General features: G+C 29.4%; 1 long non-coding RNA gene across 3 annotated transcripts; it reads right to left on the minus strand.

Annotated features, from left to right (window-relative positions):
- Window positions 1-330: 330 nt before the first annotated feature.
- Window positions 331-3,204, minus strand: LOC139873150 (uncharacterized). 3 transcript variants are annotated; one of them, XR_011767275.1, is made up of 5 exons: window positions 3,100-3,204; window positions 2,926-3,014; window positions 1,884-2,183; window positions 747-1,702; window positions 331-601 (listed from the first exon to the last, which is right to left on the minus strand). It is a non-coding gene; the product is annotated as an uncharacterized lncRNA (long non-coding RNA). The 3 variants fall into 3 exon arrangements; XR_011767276.1 differs by having other exon boundaries at window positions 747-970; window positions 1,618-1,702; window positions 2,926-3,161; XR_011767274.1 differs by having other exon boundaries at window positions 2,926-3,161.
- Window positions 3,205-10,316: the final 7,112 nt, after the last annotated feature.

The raw sequence follows: 10,316 nt of genomic DNA on the forward strand, positions 1-10,316 counted from the left end.
CATATTAGGACATTTTATAATATTTTGAGACGTACAAAAGAGTCTTTAAAACACTATATATGACACTAAATCTGTATTGTTATACCATATTAGGACCTAAAAAAATGTTCTAATATAAAGATAAACTATGTTAGTACTAATAAAAAGGTCCTAAAATATCGATGTACTACTTACGACCATAAAAAAGAGTCCTATTATAACTGGATGTTAATTTAATACCACAAAAAGTGCCCTAACAAGTCATATACATATATATATATATATATATATATATATATATATATATATATATATATATATATATATATATACACATATACTAGAAATGAATTTGGAAATCAAATTAATTGAAATTTCATTAAATATCAAAAAGAATTTAATACATAATATTGTTGCAAATAGCTCTAAACATAGGTAACTTAAACAATATAATATCCAACATAAGAGTAATGTAACAATTGACAATTAATGAAAAGCATCAAGTCATGAAGCATAAGTCCATTTCCATGAGTGACACGATAATTTGACAGAAACAAAGGAAGCTAGTAACCAATGATTTTAAGGTGATAAAAGGCGAAGCAAATACTTGCAAGTCCACCACCTGCACAAAAAAATGCATTATTTGCAATTTAGTCCATTAGTATCAATTAAAGGTGTCAAAATGGGAGGCCGGATTGGCCACCTTAAGTTACAGGCCAAAACGAGTACCTTTTTAATGTTATTTGAAGTGAAAAACTATATCATACCTTAGACTCGCCTTGATTCCAATACTTGACAAATCTCTTCAATTATTTATTTTCCTACACTTGTTTAAACCTCGAATGTATTTGATCCTTAATTGATAATGACAGATCATGTTAGCAATGACTTACTCTTGCCCTCAAGTTTTTCACTATCTTCTCAAATGATTTAAGGATCCATGTATCAGCAGATTGCGTTGGGACCATCCGACTTGAAGTGACTAAAATAACTAAAATTACCGGTGTATCAGAAAATGATATGATTCTTACTTACTTGGTAATTGCTACAAAAGTAAATATAGCAGAGAGAAGTATAAGTCACACGAGGATATATTACTACATCTGACCCACCATATCTCCTAACATGTAAAAAACTAAAACTAAAAAAATAAAGACAACCAACCTTCATATGCCTCTTCACCCCATACCTATCATCACAATTAAAGAGTGTAGTTATAAGCGTGGTTTTACTTTTTCGATTAAAATAGGATACACAATTTAAAAAAATGATTACCTGATGGATGTAAACCAACTGAAGGTAAACTAAACCACTCAGTTTTAACAATTTAACATGCTAAAATGTTCATAAGTACTACCTCGTGGATAACAACTTAGATTTCAAACTTACGAAGAATTAAGAAACACACTTGATAAGTTGAAGTAGCATTTAGTACGTTACCATAAAGTAAAAAAAAAATATTAACGAAAGCATCAAATTGAAAATCACGAAAGCAATAGCTTATCAGTAACGAGGTATCTTAGTATGTTCTCATGTTCAAACTGACTTAAAAGAGCAATTTCCTTAAGAAGTAAACATGGATCAGAACAAGAGAATGAAGTATCATAGCCCTTTGAAAAGGTCATAGGCCTTAATTACCTGTTCAAGTTGAACTACATATTGCTTTCCCAGATCCCCTTGATCAAGCAAAGAGACTTTCTTCACTGCAATAAAGTACCCACCACTGCAAAAAAGAACAAATGTTAACGTTAAAAAGTGACAGCTTTTCATATAAATCTATTCAAATATTAATTGGCACCACCCAAACTAATTTATAATATACTTGAAGTCAGGCAATACACGTGTAAACGAGAAACAATACTCAATGACTACTATAGAGCAACAATTATACAATGTTCACTTACTCTCAAATGCCTTCATAAATCGACCCAAACCACCAACAACCCAAAATCTCACCCTTCTGCCAGTGGGTAATTGCAATGTTCCTAAATATTTCATTACTAGATATATTATATCCATTTCCATTTGGTGATACACTCAACAGAGGCTCAATTGTAGTACTAGACGAATCGTTATCATTAGAAGTCATAAATGAACACGAAGTCAAAAGCGTAGTTTGTTCCATCCTCCTAACATTCTCCATATCACCGTTTTCTTCTTTTTGTTCTTCCTGTTCTTCATCCAACAAGTTCTACCTGGAAAACCTTCACCAGAAGCAAAACTTCCCATGTTACATCAGGGATATTCAGTAACAATAATTCATGACCAATATCAAATCAATAGTTTAGTTTTCACCAGAGTTTTAATACTAATACTAATATTAGTGGAATGTGCTTTTACAAATATTGACAATTTCTAATAAAGACTACCCAAGTATTTAAGACTCGCTATATAAGATAAACGTATATACATGTTACTGTAAAATACTCGTATATGCAAGTAATTGATTCAACAAACTCTATCAGCATATATACAAGCACTAATTCAGCAAACCACATTAAATACGTGAATAACAAACTACATAAAACAAAAGAAAAAACAATTAATAATACTTGGATAAAACACAGATACTTATTATCCAATAACTAATAAACAATTTAAAGAAATATAAGATAAAAATACCAAACATACAAACTGGATTTAACATACATGTAAAGATGACCTTTTAATGATTCATTTTCGTCACCGAAGAAGTTAAGAAGCAGGGTCACTTGCACCATCAATCATAGATGGTATAACAACCTTTATACACTTGGCAGACTTCTTTTTAGGAGGCATTACAATACGATATTACAATCACTTATGACAACACTCATTAACAAACCCTAATCAATAATAGCAAATTAAGCAACCAATTAAGGTTAACATGTTAAATAGATAGATATGAAATCTGTTTATTAGGAACACCTAATTTTAATCTTTAAGTAGGTGGTTTGTACGACTTACCTCAATTGAAGTTATAAATCCACGATTTCGTATAGATTGAAGCATTATGAATCATCAGCGTTCGTCATTAATTGTTGCAACAGAATCCACTTCAAATCAATAATTGGCTTGCACAAACTAAACCAGTAAACGCAATAGAAATGAACAAAAAACGAACTGGAAACATCTCAGTACCTGACCTACTAGTTTTAATCAAGAACCCTAACTTTTGAATTCATACCCAATGATTCTCAAAGTTCTTTGTCGCTCAAATCAGAAAATATAAGAGGAAGAGTAACCCTAAACCTAAGTTCAAATCTAAGAAATTAAAAGAAGTTATAGAATATAGGTGGAATTATTAGGTGTGAAATTTTAAATTTTTCATAAAATTAAGTGGGAAAATGCCCGCCACTACTTTTGGGAGTCATTTTTAACATTTAGTTTTGATGAAACTAATACATATATTTAATTTTAATGATTTGTAATCAGGAAACTATAAAACAAAATTTATGTATCATATCAATATCAATTAGTTTTTAGGACACCGCTTTGTAAACGTATCTCGTAGTGCAACCCATTTTTCAAATATCCTATAAAAACATAGTATAATAGGACCCCTATAAATCATGTGTCATATCAAATAGGACTTTATGACATAACTGTGCAAGCGTATCTCATAATGAGCTATTAAAACATAGGATAATATGACCATAAAAACTCATGTGTCATATTAAATAACTTTTTAGGACACTACTTTAAAACTGTATAGTTCTTTAGAACACCATTAAAAAGCGTAAAGCTTTTTAGGACATCACTTTATAAGCGTATAGTTTTTAGGACATTTTATAGCTTATTATGACACATCATTATAAGTGTATCTCATACTGGGACCTCAAATATTTAACCGTCCCAATAAATGGCTCATTAGGACCCTAATTTACTAGGGTCCTAGGCAAAAGGTCCTATAAACTCACTTTTCTTGTAGTGATTGATTATAACATATGAAACTAAACATTTCTTCAAGTTTGGCACTTGATTTCATCTTAAACCTCATTGGTATTTTGACGGTTACAATCTGCGTTCAAACCTTTCATAATTCTTGAAAACACCTCAATCGAGAGGATGAATCAACCGCACTTCATCTACGGAAGAAAAAGATCGATGCATATAGTTATGCACCTGAAAACTCTCAAAAACTGAGTAAATGTTTAACGCGTAGCTGTGCTAATTCCTTTAGAGTTATTATTACCGAAAATAACTTTGCAATCTCTTTCCAAATTAGCCAATTTTGTCACAGCTCCAGCAAGACAACTTCGAATTTTCATTCAAAACAACCTTATTATAACCTTGATAGATATGCGTGTTCTTTTATTGTTACCGGGAAACCTTTTATATTCCACCATATTACCATCAACGTTTAATCATCTAAAAATGCACAATTCTCCTGAAAACACCTCGGATTGATAACCGATGATTCAGATATAGCTGCATTAAATGCAGACGAAACAGTAAAATTGTAGATGGCCTAAATGGCCAAGAGTTTGATGATAAAGTATGGAGTGTTAGGAACGCTCGATAGAAAATTTGGTACTGAAAAATGGATTGAGCTAACCATGAAGGAGACCAAGGAAAAATACCAGGACCAAATTCTATATTCAAAGAATCCAGGTAACGCTGGATCCAATGAAGTCTTCAATGAATATCTTGCTCCTTATTCATGTTAAAATCTTGCAGAAAATCTTTCTTCATCAACCTTCGAACTTAGAAATTCCAAAATATCATCATAAATATCTTCGATATTTCTGAGGATATTTTAATAAATATTCTTGTCTGAAATTATCTACCTCTTCGTGTTTTCTGTATTCCATTATATTGAAAACTTCTGAAAAATTTAAGTATAAATCATGAATGAATTCTAGAGAAGTGTAGAGAAATTGAAGCATGAGTTAGTATAATATAATGACGCCCGGCCAACGTGATTATATTACAGTAAGTCATGCTGAGTTTCTAATGGAACGTGATGATTCACAGACTATAATGTCATCATGTGCCATGTTACACAAATTTTTCATTCTGCTTAACCTCCGAACGTATTAAGAAAATATATTCTTGATAGTTCTATCCTCTGTGATTCCGGTAATTTACCAAATCAAAACGTGCTATTACGTTTCTTCCTGCTTAGAATGTTATAATCATTCGAAGCTCTATATCTACGAGTTCTGGACCATTATTCGCTTGACTTGAAGTCGGGAAGAGAAAACAAGAACATGGAGCTCCGAAACATAACAAGAAATATAAAGCCATTCACAAACACATAAATTACAAAACGTGTATATCAATGCGTATAGCAATATAAAGACACAGGAAAATGAAAAATACTATAACCCCAAGGTAATAGTAGAAGTGAATAGATTCCTTCAACGGTAGAAGAAAAAGGAGAATGATCGATATGAAAGTCAGGAATATATCCAGAAATTAAAATTAGATGAAGCATATTGACTGATGATTTGGAAGTATGAATTAAAGTATAGAAAATGGGAGTGGTGGAAAATAATGGAACGGAAGAAGGTCATTTATAGTGAAAATACCAGACAAAGCAATCGAGACAGATAATCGCATTTAATTATAGAAATCTTAATTTTCATAAATCCCGAAGAATCAGATCTTATAGATTTCCAAGATTTTCTTTTAAATCCCTTAAATTCCGGAATTTAAACGTGACCACGTCAAAAGTTAAATCTCTATCTCAAAATTTTGTGATAGCTCCATTTGTACTCTTCGAATAATCGAATTGTTTTATCCATATTACTCACTGATGATAAAACATTAATTTTCAACTCATATGAGTCATTAAAACATACTTATTATCAACCATGACCATCCTAATCAAATTTCGGGACGAAATTTCTTTAACGGGTAGGTACTGTGACGACCCAAAAATTTCTGACCAAATTTAAACTTGATCTTTATTTGATTTTAACATGATAAGTAAAGTCTGTAAAGTTGAGTCCCAAAATTTTTGATACATTTTCATACATCCATTTAACCATTAACTGTTCCCGACGATTTACGAACATTGATTTGTAAATAAATATGTATGTATGTATATATATATATATATATATATATATATATATATATAAATAATATTTGGAATTAATAATTTATACTTTAATTAATTAGAATTTAAAAATGTAAGGTAATACCTAGAATAATTAAGCTACTGTTAAAATAAATATATATACATATATATAAATATATTTGTTATTATGAATCTAAATAGGATTGCTATCAAGTATACATAAAATATATAAACATTAACTCTACAATAAATGTCGTCATATAATATAAAATTATACAAATAATAAATGGTATTATATATAATTGTAAGTTTAAAATATAATTGTTATATTAATATTACTATTAGTAGTATTGTTATTATAATATTGATATTAATATTATTAATATTAATAAACCTAATATAAAATGTATATATATAAAAATTGATATGAAAAATTTATTATATTATTATTAATATAATTGTTATCATTAATAATATTAATATTATTATAATTAGTAAGATTATGATTATCATCTATATTATTATTATCATTATTAGCAATCAAAATTATTAAACATTTTAAAATGAAACTTGATATAAATTATTATTATTATTATTATTATTATTAATATTAACATTATCATTAACAAGTATTACTACTAGTATCATTAATAAATATTATTTTATAAATTACTCTTATTCTTATTATTATATAACTTTAATAAAATTATTATTATTAACATTCTTACTATTATTAATATAGTTATATTTATTAATTAATAAAGATAATTAATATACTGATATAAAAATGTATATATAGATATATAGATATACAAAATCAATTATACAGATCGAGACAAACAGATTCATTCATGAATCAATTACAGATTTCTTTCAACTTTATTCTTTTTCCTTCTTTTCTGTACGAACGATTCTCTCCTCGCTATAAAACAAGCTGTGATTTCGTCCTACAAAAATCACGTATCTATCTGTGTATTATTTTATTTATATGATTGATAATCATCTCCTTCCTGTCTAATTTCTGTTACAAGTCGTTTTCCATTGATTAAATCAGGTTACAGAACCAAACCCACCATCTCATTCCTTTAAAACTTTTCTGCTATTTTATGAAACAAACACGATGAAAACCCAATTACCTCTTGCAATATTTCTGTCTCCTTTATGAACCCTACACCACCACCATAAGCTACAACCACCACCTCATCCATCATTAAATCACCTTCCTTCACCACTACTCTCTCTCTCTTTCTTTTCTTTTCTACTCGTTGCCTTGTTGTTACATCATGCTCGCAACCATAACAGTCTTCATACATAAACTGCACATGATTACTACTGCAGCTATTTAATTTCTGCTTTCTATTCTTATTAAACCGTAACAATCAACCAAAGACAACACCATTTTATCTATTATTTTCCTTCTGTCTCTGCTTGAAAGCTTTCTTCAATGAATATATTTTCCTCCTTCGAACGACTGCTACACAGATGCAGTTCATATCTCCTGCTTCATTTCTAATTTTCAAAATTGTTGCAACCACACTTGATTGCTCTTGTATTTTAAAAACCGAACCATTGAAGAGGGCTGCTAGTGATTTATTTCTTCTGTGTGACTGACTTATATACAACAAGTAACCACTTGTTTATTAAAGAAAAGAAAAAGAAAAGAATCCTAAATTTTATATTGCAACTTGGTTGACTATTTGAGGATGAAAAGAGGAATTGACGTGCCACAATTAAAGTGCTACTACTCTTCTTCTTTTTGTTTGCCGAAAGCTCCACATTCTTTTCCACTTGCTATTTAAAGTAAGGTATAATCATTATTATATATTTTAGCCTTATTGGAATTTCAACAGTAATGATAATGATGAGGGTTACTGTGGGATCGTGACAAATAGGAAAAGAAAAGAAACCGTATATTTATTTGTTTATTTTTTTTTTGTTTTCTTTGAATGGGGACCGTGATTTGTGGAGTTGGTAATTGAGATTGTTGCTTGTCATGATTAAATCGATTGAACACCACTTTGATTAGAATAAGATTGTGAACTAATGATGAGATAAAGTGTCGAAATAATTAAAGGAAATGTAATGAATTTGGTGAGAATTCAGTGGGATTACTTTAAACAATCAATGATTAATTAATTCACCTTGGCTTCCTGATCGAAATAATGATAAAACTGGGGCTTCGGTTTTCATTTTAACAAATAGGATATACATGGGCCGAAAATGAATATGGGCCGAGGTCTGTTTAATGCTTCATTTTGGGCATAGGACTCGTAAGAATACTATGACGGGTTAAATGGAATTTAAGCTGGGGTATAATAGATAAATTGAAACAGACAAATGGTTAGGCTGTGGTGTTGTTGAAGAAGGGGTTGCGGGTTCGATCCCTGCCACTGGATATTTTTATATTTTTGAAGCTTGTCTCCTTTTAAAGGTAGTATTATTATTTTTATTATTATTATTGTTATTATTATTATTATTAGTATTATTTATTATCTATGATTGATTGTTATTAAGTAAAATAAATATTATCGTTATTATTTATTATCATTATTATTATTCTACCATTAGGATTAATACTATAATTAAACTAGTATCATAATTACCATTAGCAATAAAATTATTAGTTTTATAGTTATTATAATTATCATTATTATTATTATTAATAAAAATAATTGTTTTTCTAAAACTATCATCTTTACTTTATCATTATTAGTAAAACTATCATTTTTATTAAAACTACTACTATTAGTATCATTATTATTATTATTCTTAATCTAGAAATTCTACAATTATTAATTTTACAAAACTAAAGATTTATATATATATAATATATTTACCACATAAAGTATATTAATATTACATAAAATTATGTTTTAACTAATATTATTGATATAACAGTAACTAAATATCAAATAAGTATCATAATGTATTATAATTATTAATAAGATTATATAAGAATATTGATCTTAATACATAACAAAATATATAAACTTAATTGATTTATATTATAGTGTGTTAATATATATACTTAATATAGGTTCGTGAATCCGAGGCCAACCCTACATTGTTTAATGTCATCATATGTATTTTTACTACAAAATACAGTACGGTGAGTTCATTTGATTCCCTTTTACTCTTTACATTTTTGGGACTGAGAATACATGCGCTACTTTTACAACTGCTTTATTAAATGCTTTTGAAATACATTTTGAACGGCGAATACATGAAATGCTTTTATAAATGTTTGACGAGATAGACACAAGAAAAACATTCCTCGAATGAATTATGTGGACGTGATAATTGCCACCATTGAATTATGTGGACGTGATAATTGCCACAATTGATATGAATATTTTTACCCTGATTATTATTGCTTGGTAACCTAAGAATTAGGGAACATCACTAATTTTGAGAATTAGTGCACGCCTAATTGACGCGAATCCTAAAGGTAGCTACCGGGTTTAACACCCCCACCCAGAATGTTCACTAGACGGAAGGGCTAGTGGGCGTGGTGTTTAGTACTTCGAAGTTTATATGATTATTATACAGACGAGATGTTCTGTTTTGGGGATATTATTATGTGCATTGTATGTTAAGGTCGGTTACCAAGTCAAGCTATGAAAGTAATGAAAAGTGAATGTTATGTATCGAGAGAATGATTTTATACACAGATTATGTGTATGTTATTTTTGTGCACAAGATATGTGTACGGTTACTAAGATTTCTGAAAAATGATTTTGTACACGAGATAGGTGTACTGTATTTAAATCTTGTGGTCTATCAAAATGATGAATTTTATTGCTTATGATAAACTTGTGAACTCACCAACCTTTTGGTTGACACTTTAAAGCATGTTTTATTCTCAGCTATGAAAGAAATCTTCCGCTGTGCATTTGATCATTTTAGAGACATTATTTAGAGTCGATCATCGCAATGGGACCAGATGTTGGTGACTTCATCCAGATGGATTAGGACGGGGTATGACATCTTTGAGCAGTGAGAAGTATGTCACTTGGTCGTATAATTGAAAGGTAACAATACCTCAGAGCTTATCCTCAGTAAAGTACTAGGTTTATTAGTGAGTTAATGATGTCAAAGCTAAGGTATACGAAATAGTTTATATTTTACTAGGAAAAACTATTAAATACGATACAATTTTACACAAGATATTTATTTATTTAGAGAATGGATATACTTAAACCTTGCTACAACACTTATCGGCAGTGTACCTAATCGTACAGTAGTGTAGTTTTTAGTAAGTCCGGTTCGTTCCACAGGGAATCTTTTTTAAACAAAGCTCAACGCTATATTAGTTTACTTTTATAAAAAT

Source organism: Rutidosis leptorrhynchoides, chromosome 10 (genome assembly GCF_046630445.1).
Source record: "Rutidosis leptorrhynchoides isolate AG116_Rl617_1_P2 chromosome 10, CSIRO_AGI_Rlap_v1, whole genome shotgun sequence".
Taxonomy (NCBI): Eukaryota; Viridiplantae; Streptophyta; class Magnoliopsida; order Asterales; family Asteraceae; genus Rutidosis; species Rutidosis leptorrhynchoides.